Raw genomic sequence first — 16,750 nt, forward strand, 5'->3', positions numbered from 1 at the left:
AAACTGTTTTAATACGTCATAATAAATTGGTGTGATTGTTTACACTGGCCATTGGAACGGCCATAGTATTAATAAACATTATGATATTGTACATAGTGATACAATAAAAGGCGATCTCTAGTATATTGTACGTTATACGCGTACTACAGTTTTTAAACATATACGTTTATAGACATATGGAGGGGTGGGTGACCGAAACGTTTAACGCATGTGCGTTAGATCATAAGGTCTGTCATTGAGTCAAATAGCATGGTACACGGGACCTCGGTTTTTCGTCACATCCGAACGACTAGACAGCTGCCCTTGTCAGGCCCTCCGTCCTGCATCACTGGCAAGGGGGAAACCACGCCGGAAAATCTGGATGAACTTTCTCGGCCAATGCAGCGATCGAACACCCGACCTCCAGGCTAGCGAGCCAGCGTCTTACCCACTTAGCCACGTGATCCCACCAAACCTTCGGACAGGACACGATATACACAACAGACGCACATATCAGATCAAGTGAATGGATCTGGGAGCTAGCCGTACTCGTTCACTGCGCTCTACAGTCCCATGTTTCGCCCAAAGTGAAAAACAGACTATAAATAAGGGAAGTACCCCAAGAAAGAGTGTTGTATGATTATAACTGATAACCTTTATTTGTATATCTAGGTATTCCTGCTCCTATATATGTACAGCAGCATAATGATTACGTAGTCTTACCATATTTAGTATTATAATATATTCGTGACACTAAGTTATTCGTATAAGTCATTAATTTTAATACAAAATAATTAATGTTACTCCATAAACTTGCCTATATTATACACCCCCCCCCCCTCAATCCCCACCCACCCAAAAATGATATAAACATATGAAATATAAAACTCCCCCCACCTCCACATTACCAAGCAGCCCTGACGTTTTAAAACATTATTTATAATGACAATCTCATTTCATATCTCCGTTTTCAAATAACTTGTCAAGTTATCTTGGCCATAAACATTTATCTTCGGGCGGCGAATCACGAACTAAAAGATAAAAAAATTGAAATAACAGTATTAATTTGAGGCTATGATATTAAAGATGCATTATGTAAGATTTAGATAAGTAAATGGCCATTCTTGCTATTATAGTTCAATATATATAATGGAAAATGAATATATTAAAAATTTCATCTAAATTACTTTATTCTGACCGAAGTTAAAAGTGCTGGGAGATGTAGTCATGATTGTTAATTATCGTTACAACTGTACTGGGAAAACGAGACTAAGACAGAAGGTAATTTGAAGGTATAGTATTAACAGTGGGTAATACAATTCTCATCACTGCTCCCCACCCCCGCCCCAAACTCGCTGTCATATCTACCCTCCCTCCCACTGCTTTTCGTAACAGCACCTCCAAAACGGGTCATCATAATTACAACATCCAACCCCCTGTCATAACTACACCTTCCAAACTCGCTATCATATCTGCAACCCACAACCCCATTTCATAACTACACCAAACCGCGCGTCTCAACCCACAACACCTCCCTAGCATACAACACCTTCCTGATGTACCTAAACGATTCTACCTCACTGACCCATATCTATTATTTATACCGGCTGGTCCATGATTCAGGATATAGGGCCTGGCAAGGGACTACGTATAGTCGTTAGGATTGACCGGAAAACCGCGGTCCCGTGTAAAAATTGGTGTGCACGTAAAATAACTCTTGACAGGTGGAATTCGAAATAAAAGTAGGTTGTAGTATCGCTGTCCGGGACACATTGTTTTAGCACTCTCTATGGTGTATGCCCTTCTTCATGAACCCAGATGGAGCAGAAGAGTAAGCCGTTAATCCCAATTTCATTTTCTCCCTGAAATGTGGTGTATGGAATTTTCAATTTATGATCCAAAAATAAGACGATCAGACACAAATATATCTCTAATGTCACATAAATGGCTACTTTACCGTGGTTTCCGTGTCGATGTGTTCATAAAACGAGCCGCCAGATGGACTAATATTACCAAGTTGATGTATTTGATTCTGAAATAAAAATAAAAAATAAAAAAACAAAAAAACAGATTTCATCATACATATTATTAACAATAATGGTGCTTTTCAATTATTGGATACAATTTTTTCGATTGCATATTACGGTAATAAATCTGATTTCTCCCTTGAGGCATAGAATTTGTGGTGGCTAGAAACAACCATTTTCGAATAACAAAGGCGAAGGTATGACAAAATGCGTGATTTCACAAAAGTTGAAATATGACTTCTTTCCTTTTTAAACTCGCGCAGACTAAATTTTTGTTTCAAATTTTCCGCATAGTTGTTCGGATTGGACGAAAAGTCTAGATTCCGTGTACAAATGAGTAGAACACAATGTAATGGCAGAGACGTAAAGAAACTGGATTCACGCCGACGGAGCTGACTTGTTAAGTTATGTTCAGGCGTTCGAATGCGACAAATCACCGTGGCCCGGTATAGTTAGTGAACACTTCTTTCAATTTGTACGAAATGGTACCTGCAGGGTTGACAAAGATATTGTCATAGGCGTACGAACCAGGAGGCAGCTGCCCCCTAACTTTCGGGCAACCTGACTTTTCGGGCAGACGGGTAAGATGAAAACAAAAATTATTACTTCGTCTAGCCGGCAAAAATAAAAAGCCAAAATCTAATAAAACACTAATTTTACTTTTCTTGTAATTGAACACCACGAATTTGTACTGAATTGACTATGGATTAAAATATTTTGTCTGGAGCCAATGTGTGTGACATTTTTCGGGCATCGATTATTATTTGTGAATGCAGCGGCAACAGTCTGATTGGAAGGTCCCATTTTCGTGGACTGTAAACAACTGATGATTGGAATTCGAATCAGCCACATCACATTGAAGTTGCTGTATTCATGGGCTGGAATAGCTGGAAAAACGCGTTTCCGACCATCAAATTTTCCAAATTTACTTTGCAGGGTGCGCGTGTGTGCGTGTATGTATGTGGGGGGGGAGGGGGGTACACGCTACGCTCCACTCCGTCGCCTCCCGCAGACATATGGCACCGCCTGTTCTGCCCCCCATGCCCAAACTTTCAATGAGCCCGTACACCTGTGCATACGGGATCATTTTATGTATGAATTTATCTGATATTTCTAGATTTATCTTGGTAAGAGGACACCGGTGGAACACCCTTCATAAAAGGCTTCTGGTTATTCAACAATTTAAAAGTCACGGCATGATCCAAATGTATAAATAATGAATTAAATCAACCATATATTTATCGTTCATGTTATAATGATGTTTTACATACATCTTTATATATTATATATTTTTATTTGCATACTTATTCAACAAGGAAGTTATTGAAATATCTATTTTAGTTTTATACACATGACGGAGTCAATGAGCATAAAATGATCATTCCTTTTATTCGTGCAAACCAGTGAGGTGTAACGATAGAAATAAAAGAGAGAAGATATTAATACAACCGTCTTAAATCTTGTTTCCTAGTTTCCCACTATCACGATTCGCCGTCAGATTTTCTAAATTGTCTTGGGGTGGTGGTGGTGTCGGGGGGGGGGGGGGTCCTACTCCTCCTACACGGTAAGCCCCGGCATCGTCGTCTGTAACCCGAAATATTTTCGGGCATTTCAGGTTCTACCCCCCTCCGCCAAACATCGATTCCATACGCCTATGGATATTTTGAATAGTCGTTAATAGGACTAATAAATAGTGCACGTAACATATATCCCTTGGCGGTAGTTGTAGTACAATGGATCCATAGATGGCACATGTGGATATTTTGATATTAAAATGGCTTCCATGGTTACAGGATTGAATCAGTGATGATTTGTAAATGATATATATTTTTTAATCCAAATTAAAACTAGGACTATTCAAAACAACCGAGACTCTTTCCAGTTCTCGTCAAATATAGCTATACAGAAATTCCGTAAAGTACCCTACCCCATCGGAAACAGAATGTAAATGGTCGTTTCGAAAATTATTATTTTGATGGAATCTTATCTAAGTTAATAGGTCAAGTTCTTGTCATGGTTTTTACCTTATTTGCATCTGTATCAGATCTCATACGTCCATCAGTAGTTGATTCGTTAATGTTTTCTTCATCCAGTGCCGGGTTGTACGATGAAATGCTCTCAAAACTCAAATTGTTTTGATCGGATTTCCTGTAATGATTCAATAGAAGAATACAGGATGTTATTAAAGTATGCTGTTCTGTTCCGTCGTTAACAGAGTGTGCTGTCCTATTCTGTATTTAACCTTCTCTTGCTTAGTTAAGACAGTAACGTCTCCACGTTAAGCAAATCTTGCGATCATTTTCGAAGGGCCCAACAATTTGACTTGAAATTTTCAGACAGGATAAATCGGTTATGTTGTGTCGTTTGTTTTTGATCGATAAAACAACATTTATCTTATCTCTTTAACAAAGTGTGATGTCTTACACCGTTGTTAACAAGGAGCACCGTTATTAACACATGCGCTGTTCTACTCCGTGTTAATATACTTCTACTGGCCTAGTCCGTGTTAAAGGACAATATTGGTGTCAGTCATTATCACATATGTGATAGAACTTGTTAAACACGTCCCCAAAATTTTTTAACACAGAGATGGTTGCTACGATAGATGCGTAATGAAGGTTTCAGCAATTGGAAGTGACGAACGCACGAGTTATCCCTCTATATAATTGACTGAAGTGAAGAGTGATAACAGACACACGGACGAATCTCTGCTCACTAATAATTCCTTCGAAGACCAAAAGTGTACAGTTTGTTCTAGCCCGTAGTGTATAGTTTTTTCTAGTTCGTGTTAATATAGTGTGCAGTTTGTTCTAATCTGTGTTAATATAGTATACTGTTCTAGTTCGTATTACTATAGTGTACTGTTCTAATCCGTGTTAAGAAAGCTACTGTAGCATTGTGGCATGTTTTTAGAATTAAGTTTGTAAGAACTTCCAAATAAATACGTACTTATCATTTTTTGTCTGTAGACGTGCTCTCCTTTTGATCACAACAACTATGATAATAGTGATGATAATAATAACACCAAATATACTACAACTTATAATAATGATATAATTTGTTGATAATAATAGTTTCTCTATTTCTTCATCACATTTCTCTCCACTGTATATCACATCAGACGTCTCATCACATCTAGAAAAGAAACATGTAGCGCTACTAAGCATAGAACAAACAAATGAAATGGGGTTTAACGCCCTGCTGTTCTGCTCCGGACAGCGGCGATAAGACCTACTCTTACATAGAATTTCAATTGCAAAGAGATCTTTTACGTGCACGCCAATGTGTACACTAGGGACCTCGGTTTTTCGTCACACCCGAAGGAATAGACGGTTGTCCTAGCAGGCCCTTCGTCCTGCACCACTAACAAGGGGAAACCACACCGGAAAATCCGAGGAACCTTCTCGGCCAACACCTGGAGCGAACCTGCGACCTCTAGAACAAGGAGAGGGAATAAAATCCGTGATTTTTAGAATTCCTACAAAGTTTAAATGGCAGAACTAGTAATATATGATCCTGCATATTGGAAAAATTATTCCTCATTACAATTCTAAACAGGTTAATAAAATGATTCCATTTAAGATGCAAGTATACAAACTTTCCACCACTTCAAACAACTAAACAGTTACAATACAGTACAAGGAGAATTGCTGGAGACATCGGTATATAATTACGCCATGATTATATAACTACACAAAATAGATGTCAGTAGGGCTGAATAATGACGTACCCGTGGGGGACAGGCTTAATATAATTCAATTCCGTCAGACTTAATTGCAATTCCGTCAGTGAACAGGGTTTCGGACAGAACATACAGAACCCCTACCATTACTCAATCAATTGCAAATCAAAGCAATCCAAACACGGAAAATAATAATAGTTGCGGGTTTATATATCATATACAGAATTGACTTACCTACACTTGGGTTGTCCTAAATGTAAAACACATGTACCGGATTTACCGCAGTTAAAACCATCACACGAATCTCTACAGTTTAAATCATTGTTAGACGTTCTACTACACGTGCTACCAGTAGGACATGCATCTATACAAGGATCGACAAATCTAGCTGCTTCACCTGTTAATTAAATGACATTATTTAATAGAAAGATTACCAAAGCAATATGTACTCAGTCGTACGCCTTAGGTCTGCCTTGTGCGTAGGGGTCTTTAGCAGTGGGGGGAAACCGGAGGACAAGAGAAAACCAACGAGGTTGGACATATTAGCCTATGACACATCATCTATATGTTATATAAAAAAATAGTAATCAATAACCAAGAGATATTTTAATTGATGCGCGGCCCTGAATTTCGATAACGGTCCAGATTCTAATTATAGCCGTGACTCAGTAAACGTGTCCAAAACATAAATCTCAAAAACAGCGATTGCAAAACGTTAGCAAACTTACATGCAATACCGATAGCAATCGGGGAAGGGCGGTGACTTAAAGGAGAACTTCATTTGTTACTTTATTATATAGAACAATAAATTCTGTTTATTGTCAGTAATGCACAATTCGAAGATAAAATCATTTCGTCAGTTAATAACAAGCCTCGTATAAACAACTATTGTAGTTAATTTACCTACGGTATCCGAACAACCAAAAATAATATATAAAAATCAAACGAATGCAAAGGCCAAGGTTTTCCTTTAATCATAATCAGCATTATTTAGGCACCGAAGCATTCGTCTCCTGACAGCCTTCATAGACTGGCTAACAACTTATCTGCTGTTGGTCGAGTACCTAGAGTAACTCCATTAGGTTGAGAAGGTGTCCATACCCTCGACCTTCACACCACGGATCGAAACAACAGCAACAAGCCAGGGAGGGTGACCGACCAGCTAAAGTTCGGAGTTGTTTATATATGTCCACATTAACTTACCAGAATTTATAAAGTTGTCTATTTGTTGTTTTGTATAGTTCTTATCAACAGGTGCTGGTAGTGTAATAATATTATTAATCCTCTCTACAACAGTTGTGTTGATTTGTTTTATTGTGTTTTCATTGGTTTCAAGTAAATCAAATACAGCTTTATATTCACATATAACATTTCCTTCTCTGTAATAAAAATACAACTTTATAATTACATATAATAAATATACAGCATTATAATCACATATAATACTTTCATCTATGTAATAGAAAATACAGCCTTATACAGACAGTGTCATATATAATACTTCATTCTACCACCGTACTATGGACCAGAAACTGAGTATGGCGTCATCGCAGCCATCTTGAAATTGTGACAGCAAATGAAAAATGAAAGCCCATCAATCTATGCACAATTTTCCAAGAAACATGTATGTCAAGCATGGAATTAGAATACTTCTATTTTAATTTTCCAATGTTCATATTGATTGTACATGAATTGGAGGAGCCATAGACTCTTTTCTAAGGACGTGCCCCCCCCCCCCCAAGCCAAGAGATGCTAAATGTGTAGCAGTTATTTGACATATGGTCTTATTTTTGTAGACAATACTTACTTAAATTCCAGTACTTCGATTTCTTTGAATCCAGCTATGCCTTTAAAAGCGTCGGTAAGCTGTAATTACATTTATTATTATTATTACAGCATATATAGTGTACTCTTTCGTGTTCAGGGGCACTTTACAAAGTGACAATGTAATCATAAATAAACAACAAGATTATGGACATGTTAACGATTGTATACAAAGTCAGTTAAAAACCTGATTAAATAAATGTGTTTTATTTAAACATTTAAAAGTAAGTAATAAAATATTAAAATCAATTTGATATTTAACAGGTAACCAGTGTAAGTTATATAAAACAGGAGTTATGTGGTCGCATTTCTTTTTTCCGCTCACTGCTAAAGACCCCTACGCGCAAGCGAATTATTGAAATAAAAAATTGAACCATGTGTTAGTCCCAAAATGACCTAATTTGTATCGAGTGGACGTTTAACCCCATTTCTCTCTCTCTCAATGCTTTAAATTTATTAGTGTCAAGTGATTAAAAAACTTCGATATGTTACAGTCTTTCTTGTTGGTTGTGGTTTCTGGATCTTAAGATTAAGCCAATAAAAAGAGGATGGACATACAGCAATTTTGACAAAAAGTCTTTCCGTGTTCTCTTAGATATGTCAGTATACATACCCGAACCATGGTATAAACAAAGTTCGAATCTTGCATCTTGGCAAACCATTCTATTTACATCAGACAGATGCTAGAAAATCAATGTTTAGTAAATGTTACTTTTCGGATTTCCTGTATATCCCAATGAAGAATCTCGCCAATTATGGAATTTAATCACAGTGTTTTACTCACAAATATTTCCATTAAGAACCTTACCATTTTGCGGTCAAAATATTTAAAAGTTAAAATTTAGTAATAAGCGTTCGCAATTTTCGACCAATGAATTCAAAATTTCGAAAGGGTACTTTCTTTCCTTACGGCCCAATAGAAATGGCTTCACGTTTTAAAATTGCCTCGTCACGGAAGATATTGAAATGGGCTCCGTCCACCCGACACCCGTCCGTCCGTCCCAATTTCGTTTCCGGAGCATATCTCATAAACCGTTCAAGATATATTTTTGGAACTTTGTACACACATCAACCTACTACAATAGTTGTGCCGTTATATTTGACTTAGTTTATTTGTGTATAATTTTGTTTCCGGGGAATATCTCATAAACCATTTAAGGTACCTTCAAAACACTTTGTTCAGAAATCAACCTAATTTGCTAATTTGGAATTTCTCGAATTTAATAGTTTTTGTGTTTCCGTGGAAACAATTTTAACTTAGATTTTGGTACACAAATTTTATTCCAGAGCATAAACTTTTCAAGATATTTTCATGAAACTTTGTAAAACATTTTTGGTTCATACCACAACACATTTGACTGAGTTTTTGGTATATAATTATTATTCTAGAGCATTATCTCAGAACTGTTCAAGATACCTTTTTATCACCCAATAATACATTCTACAGTAGATATCACTTGTGTGATAATTTTTTTTATCGCTGTACATGAATTTGATTGGTCAATTAAAAAGGAACTACTTGAAAGAACAGTTCATTTTTTATTAAAAGTAACTTTTAAAAAAAAAAAAAAAAATATTTTTATTTAATTGACCTTGATGGAAACACTGGGTCAATATAAAGGACTTTGCAATGACTGAATTGCTGTCAAAAAATGATGTATCACTACGCCGTAATGTAATCAGGTTCAGTTTGCGAAATGTTTGATTACCAGTAACATAAATAGAACCTTCCTTTTTATGGATGAAAACTTACCAACAGACATAGGTGTCGACGATGTACATCATGAAATTTTGGGCGTATAAAATGGAAAATGAACACTTACACCTGCAGTAAAGTTTGCTTTGTATGATTTGTATAAATCAGTTGTCTTGTCAATGAGTTTAACATCAAAGTCTTCGTTGCATTTTACAGACAATTTAAATCCATAATTATTAACATCTAAAAAGTAAAATTAAGATATTTTGATTTTTTCATTGGTGTACGTTCTTTTGACGAGATTGCAGGCTATTGTTTTTGGATGTGCCAATATTTTTGGAAAATAAAACAACGTTACAATATTATTTCTTTCACATTTCTTTGGATATAACCCTCCATGACATCGACATATATATATACAACGATGAGCATTTAGTCCGCTGTTTTGTTTGTCCATATTAAAAGATCAATAACTTCTGGAAGTAAACCCTTGTGCAAAGATGCATTAAATGGTTGTCTACTTTATCTCTCTAAGTAGAAGCAGATGTCAACCGACAAAACTAGTAGTTTCATTAAAATCATCTGGGATATCCCTCTCAGGTTTAAAACGAGCGTCCGCTTCGTTTGTTTGTTCCATCCCTGGGATACTTAATGCCATGACATCAGATTTCCACCGATTACTGTACAAATTAAGTCACTGTCTTTGCCCAACCCAATGAGATGCTAAAGGTTTCTAATTTGTAAACTCATTTGAGGTTTAATAGATATAAAGCTGTGTTAATATACATAACGTCAACAATGACAAGATAAGAAAAGATTACAACAAACCTATGATTGGTTTATGAGTTGGATAAATTGTGTTTGCTTCAGTTGTAAGAGATGACCCTGAAAGAACACCAAATAATTAGGTGTTTTTTTTCAATATTTAATTGTAATATTTAATTGTAAGTCCCATATTTCATAAGGTATCCGTTGATATAAGTGGGCTAAAGTAGACAGATTTGCTTTTTGGGATTAGTCAATTAAGTCACTCCATTATTCAATTGTGTTTTTATAGCGTTGGTACATACATATATCTAAGCAACAAAAACTCGCTGGAATGTGGGGACCTGGCAGCCATCGTACATACAAATTGAAAGTATATATTTCTTAGAAAGAAAACTTATCACTGCTTCATTTAGGTACACATGACTAGCATACAGATTTGCTAGAATCACACGCAATTAACAGGTTCTGTTCACTAAAATTAACATCTCCATTAATAAAAGCATTTTTCCTTTTCTAAAAATGTGACGCCATGCCAGTTCAATTTTGAAAAGTATCTTGCACAAAAAGTATTGTGGACGGGCGGAATGCTTACCTGGTGTTGTCATAGAAATGGTCGGTGCAACTGTTGAGATTGTTGATGCTGTAGATACCATAGGTGTTGCCGTAGATATCGTTGGCGTAGACATTATTCGTGCCTCTGTAGACGCCATCGTTGCTTTTGTAGATACCATAGATACTGCTTTAGACGTTGCGGTCGTAGACAACGTGGATGTAGATGCTTCTGTAGTTGTTACTGATGTAGATAATTTCGGGACTTTTGTAATGGCAGAATCCGTAGAGAATGTTGTTGACGCTGCTGTAGAGGTGGTCGTTGTTGCTGTAGAGGCCGTCGTAGACAATATAGATGTCAATGATGTAGACAATGTCTGTACTGCTGTAGTGGCAGAATCCGTAGAGAATGTTGTTGACGCGGCTGTAGAGGCCGTCGTTGTTGCTGTAAAACCCGTCGTAGACAGTGTAGAGGCTGCTGTAGATGACACTGATATAGACAATGGCGGTGCTGCTGTAGTGGCCGGTGCCGTAGAGAATGCTGCTGGCGCTGCTGTAGATATTGCTGGTGCTGCTGTAGAAGTTGTCGTTGGTGCTGTACATACCGTAGGTGTTGCCGTAGATGTCGTTGCCGTAGATAATGTTTCAGCCAATGCCATAGAGAATGTTGCTGGCCCTGTTGTAGAAGTTGTCGTCGGTGTTGTAGATACCATAGATGTTGCCGTAGATGTCGTTCCCGTAGACAAAGTTTGTGCTTCTGTAGAGGCCATCGTTGCTTTTGTAGAAACCATAGATGATGCTGCAGAACCCACAGAGAATTTTGTTGGCGCTGCTGTAGAGACCATCGTTGTTTCTGTAGATTCTGCTGTAGATGTCAATGATGTAGACAATGTCTGTACTGCTGTAGTGGCAGAATCCGTAGAGAATGTTGTTGACGCGGCTGTAGAGGCCGTCGTTGTTGCTGTAAAACCCGTCGTAGACAGTGTAGAGGCTGCTGTAGATGACACCGATATAGACAATGGCGGTGCTGCTGTAGTGGCCGGTGCCGTAGAGAATGCTGCTGGCGCTGCTGTAGATATTGCTGGTGCTGCTGTAGAAATTGTCGTTGGTGCTGTACATACCGTAGGTGTTGCCACTGATGTAGACAATGCCGGTACTGCTATAGTTGTCGAATCCGTAAATAATGTTGTTGGAGCTGCTGGAGAAGTCGATGTTGTTGCTGAGGAGGCCGTCGTTGCTGTTGTAGGTTCTATAAACTCCTGTGCACCTGTTTTGGCTGCTCCTGTAGAGACCATAGGTGCGTCTGGTGATGCCGCTGTCGTAGAGACAGTTGATGCTGTTACAGCTGTTCTTGTAACAATAAGAAGTAGAAAAACAAATCCATCCAAGCAATGACGATGAAACAATGATACCATTTTAGTGGTACTGGATTGATGTCCAAACGTCGCGCTATAATAATAAATTAGAATATTAGCAAGAAAATCTCTCATTTTGTGAAATAGTTGTCTAAGAAACATCTGCTTGATAAATACGCATGGACGGTGCTAGTAAAGAGTGGGTAATTCATCTCGAAGAGTGATATTCATCGTTTACAAATACCAACCAAGACAGATTCAATATAATCAGTTGGCTATACTGGAAATGATCACACAAGCAAAGCCTACTGATTAGTAAACGTGATGTCCAAGTGGAAGTGTGACACTATCCTGTTAACGGATCTCCAGAAACCGGACAGTAACACTACCCTGACAATTATCTAATTCGGACTTCCACATTGTGTTCATTTTTACTCAATAGATCAATAACTCTGGAACACCGTGTGGTTATAACTATGTTTGTTTATCTTTATAACATCCATAATACAAAGGTTATGTACAGGAAGCTAAATACACAGCAAAGACATTAAATTAAACTAATTATAAGTTCCCTATCCCTTCTAGGTCTACATCGTGATCTTACCGGCCTCAAACTGAGGCGGCTAAAGGTATGTCTCTCTAGGAACACTGCATTTTGTCTCTATCGAATGATGTCTGAACCCCGATCTCTAAGCCGGAGAGACTGGGGTAACGTCATTTTGAGAATACCCAATGATGCCTGGTTCCATTCACTTTTTTTGAATTGTCTGTATGTTTGGGTTTTCCTGAGTATGATGTCCTGTCAGTGTATTTGTTTTTGTGTAAATTTTGTGTGGTGCAGTCCCCCTGCACTTACTATTAGAGTCTTAAAGGTGGCAGGAGCCACGTACATACTTCTTATTAGATTTACATGATGTCCCTATCCAGGCTTGAATCTGGGGCGGCTAAAGGTATGTCCCTCTAGAAACACTGCACATTGTCTCTATCGAATGTCCGAATCACGGCCTCTAAGCCGAGGAGGCTGTGTGAAAGTGCTTCGGGGAATATCAAATGATGTCTGGAGCGAATTCAATCGCGTTCTTTAACTTATATAAAACGTATAGATACGTCATCTGTTAGGGCGGGGCAATTAGTATTTTTTTGGATAAGTGTTTCACTTGGCCACCTTCTTACGGCAACCTTATTGTACATAATTGGACTAATCTGATCACCCAATGGCTGGACAACAGTAACACACCTCCAGTAACGGATAGTGACGGAACTGCCAGTGAGCTGGTCTAAGAAAGTTGTAGGTTAATCCAAGGTACCTATTAATACCTAATTAGCCTAAATCCCTTTAACCACTTCAATATATTAAACAGAGCACCTTTCATAAAAAGTTTATATAATTAAAGAAGATCGTGTGCGTAACTTATATAAATAGACTGAAATTTTAAAAAAAACAACAACAGTGGTTTGTTATCCTTGTTCAGTATGACAAATCAAGGATAAAAAAGAACATTCGCGTTTCAGATCTTAAAGTGGCAATGTTATTGTTAATTTATAAAACAGACCACAAATTTAAACATGATGTATTATCGTCATCTGTAGTAATAGTAAGGGGATTTATGCTATATGAATATTAACGTTGATGTGTGTTTATTTAAAACACAATTCATTTGTTTTCAAATCGAGAGAATAGCAAGACATGTGGTCTAGAGTCAAGGCTAATTTGTTTATTGTTTTAAAATAATATTTTGATGAAAATCTACTAGATCTCTCAAGGCCATATTTGGGTAATGGTTGACGTAATTGGGCAACCAATCACATAATTAATTGCATAAATCTGGACTTATAAACAGTAAGATCTTTGTGCATCGGATATGATAGGCTTTGACTGTTTTTCTTTATATACTCGACCTACATATTTTACTTGAGTGCCGTGCCAGGATCGATCCTGAAGGGAAAGGACCGAGTACCCTGGGTGAAAACTCATGGAAACCAATAACCAAAAGAACTTTGGCGGAAAACTTGGTGAAAATATTCACAAATGGGTAAATACTTTTTTCTGAAAAACTGAAAATGTAATATTGTTTAACAAACCCAAAAATTGCTTTGTAGTTATTTTGAGATAAAATAAAATAAGACGATAGGTGTTAAAAGTTTAAGCGTAGGATATAAAATATATACATTAGTCAAAGTTAACAGGAAAGCTGGTCTAATTGTTTGGATGCAGCTACGGCGGGTGTGGCGCCATGCAGGGTAAGCTTACTCTTCCGAACACCTGTTACCACTGTTCCTCATGCATTTTGTACATGGTGAACAGCCCATTTGCTGATTACAGTATTTTGCCTATACCGTTTTTTAGGACGTCTATATGGTTTGGATTGTTCGTACTTGGTTTTATTTTATTAATGACTAAAACCATATATGGTTAGTTGCTGAAATTATATGTGTGGGTTAAAATTGTGCACTGATGTTGGAATAAGTGAAGACCTTGCTTGTTTCATATTCAATGTTTTTGTTTTAGTTGAAACAAAACGGAAATCAAACTTGTAAATTAATGAGTGAATTGCAAAAGGTTAAATTGAATTAATAGTAATAATTATGTATCATAATATGTACTTCTGCAGAAACACTTAACGTTGACAGAAGTCTATTTTACACATATATGAGCTATTCCTAAAATTTATAGGAAAATCCGTTAAGATTGTATAATGATTACAGATATAGGTAAGACATTTTAACTCTGTAGATGTTATTGGTAACGATCAGAATGGACCAATGGACCAAGCTAATTACTTTAAACTAATGCTAGTATGGTAAGGTATCAACAATTGTATGAACAAAATTAAACGGCAGCCAGACTCTCGTTTTAAATTATTTAAACCTAAAAAGATATTTGACAACTGAAGTTTAATTTTCAGTGATACAGTCTAAGAGTTTTAATAATTATAGTCATCGAAATTATGTGCCATCTACATATGAATAGATATGATAGGACCCAACACTGATCCCTGCGGTACCCCGAACATTCTTTTGATAAACACCACTGATAACCTTATTTGTTTTCAACTTTTGTTTAGTTAATTATTAGATTGTAAACAGATAAGACGACCATTCAATTGGCATTTCGGCGACATTACCGAAAAGTCGAATTTTGAAAAATATAATCCACGTACCATATTTAATAATATTACGCGGAAGATGTATCTTCAATTTCATTCGAATATCGAACTTTTTAAAAAAACATTTGATAACTTCAATCGATGCTTATTATAATAACACGATAAATTATTCATAACTTATAAAACAAAACCCATTATGGCTACATCGAAATGTCTCCGGAAGTGACATAAACGTAATATAATATGTGATTTATAATCATATTTACGACAATCTATTATTGATCAGATGGGTGAAACGAATCCGTTACACTATCGGCTAATAGCCGGTACACCTAAAACAGATATCTATGCAACGAATATCTTGAAAATACATATTGTCCATAGAAAAAATGCCCCCACATTATAATATTTTTACGGCATCTAGACCCAGGTTCATTTTAACCTATTACGTCTTATCTATTTAATACTATACTCAACAAAACAAACGAAACTTACTTTAAAATAGAGGCGGTAAAAATTTTCTATCATCAATATCATCAATAGTTACTCCGAATTTTATGTCCGCATCATATCGCCAACTATATTTGTAAAACTTGTTTTGATAATTCAGTTCGAGTGAAAAAAATATTAAGTTGTTATGAAGTGATACCCATGGTTTTTGTTTCAATATCATTAACACGGTGTAGATACCATAATAAGTGCATTCATTAAACGAAGAGTTTAGGAATTTGCGACGTTTATGGAAGGTGTACGTTTTTTTTTTCTTTGGAGGGGAAATATTTTGTAGCTTAAAGTTATGATAACTACGGTATTATTAACTGGGCTATACTATAACGATGACATCTTTATGATTTTTGTTACATTTATTGAAATCACTTGTCACGTCTTCACATTTTTCCTCAGTGTCAAAACCCAATGCATGTACTTACCATTAAAACCGGTTTGATTTTAAAAATGAACGGACCGTTAAGATTAGAAGAGTGTTCAGTTTCCAGGCCAGCTATTAATTTTACCCGGAATATGTCTAGAAAGTGTAGTAATATTAGGGCCCCGGCGTAATATTTGTTCGAAATTCATGAACGAGTTAATTGACACGTACACCAGGAAGCATGAACTATGATTTAATATTAACATGAATATGTCATTTGTCCTTTTCATTGTCAAAATATTATGAGTTTAATTTAAGTGTCATTAATTTGTTTTGAATATACCTTGAGAAAAACAAAATATATCAGCTCTACAGTCAAGCAGAAAAGTCTAGTGTGGTATTGTCCAAAACACTCGTGGGAGAAAGTTATCAATTACATCATGCATTAGGCATAAGTAACCAATCACATAATCGCGTAAATATAGCACGTACCACCGGGAAATCGAAACCACGCCAGTTGACTCAATGACATTCATCCAAGCACCGCCCCTTTCACACTAATTAATAAATGCATACCTTCGCTTACATTAAAGGGACATTCAGTAAGATTAGAGCTGACAGTTCGCGGTATAATAGCTAAAAATAGATAATGAAAATAGAACATGCTGAAAATTTCAGTCAAATTGCTTCACTCTGAACCGAGATATTAGTGTTGGTACGATAATAAACAAAGTCTCGATTATCCATTTTTACGTTAAATTATCCATCACAAAATGTATTCAAATCCACTAAATATCACAGTTGATTAATTTCTGGGAAGTTAATTAATGTCTAATTAATAATTTAGATAACATTTCAGGCCAAAAGAAAGACCTACAATAGGCAGATTTAGCTT

The 16,750-nt window shown here is 36.5% G+C and overlaps 2 long non-coding RNA genes across 2 annotated transcripts; both read right to left on the reverse strand.

Annotated features, from left to right (window-relative positions):
* Nucleotides 1-871: 871 nt before the first annotated feature.
* On the reverse strand, nt 872-7,554 carry LOC126831509 (uncharacterized). The gene is made up of 7 exons (XR_007684184.2): nt 7,496-7,554; nt 6,892-7,067; nt 5,923-6,085; nt 4,956-5,141; nt 4,031-4,154; nt 1,937-2,011; nt 872-1,010 (listed from the first exon to the last, which is right to left on the reverse strand). It is a non-coding gene; the product is annotated as an uncharacterized LOC126831509 (long non-coding RNA).
* A 1,783-nt stretch (nt 7,555-9,337) lies between these two features.
* Nucleotides 9,338-10,940, reverse strand: LOC126831511 (uncharacterized). The gene is made up of 3 exons (XR_007684186.1): nt 10,569-10,940; nt 10,037-10,093; nt 9,338-9,451 (listed from the first exon to the last, which is right to left on the reverse strand). It is a non-coding gene; the product is annotated as an uncharacterized LOC126831511 (long non-coding RNA).
* Nucleotides 10,941-16,750: the final 5,810 nt, after the last annotated feature.

This window comes from Patella vulgata, chromosome 9, assembly GCF_932274485.2.
Source record: "Patella vulgata chromosome 9, xgPatVulg1.2, whole genome shotgun sequence".
Lineage (NCBI taxonomy): Eukaryota > Metazoa > Mollusca > Gastropoda > Patellidae > Patella > Patella vulgata.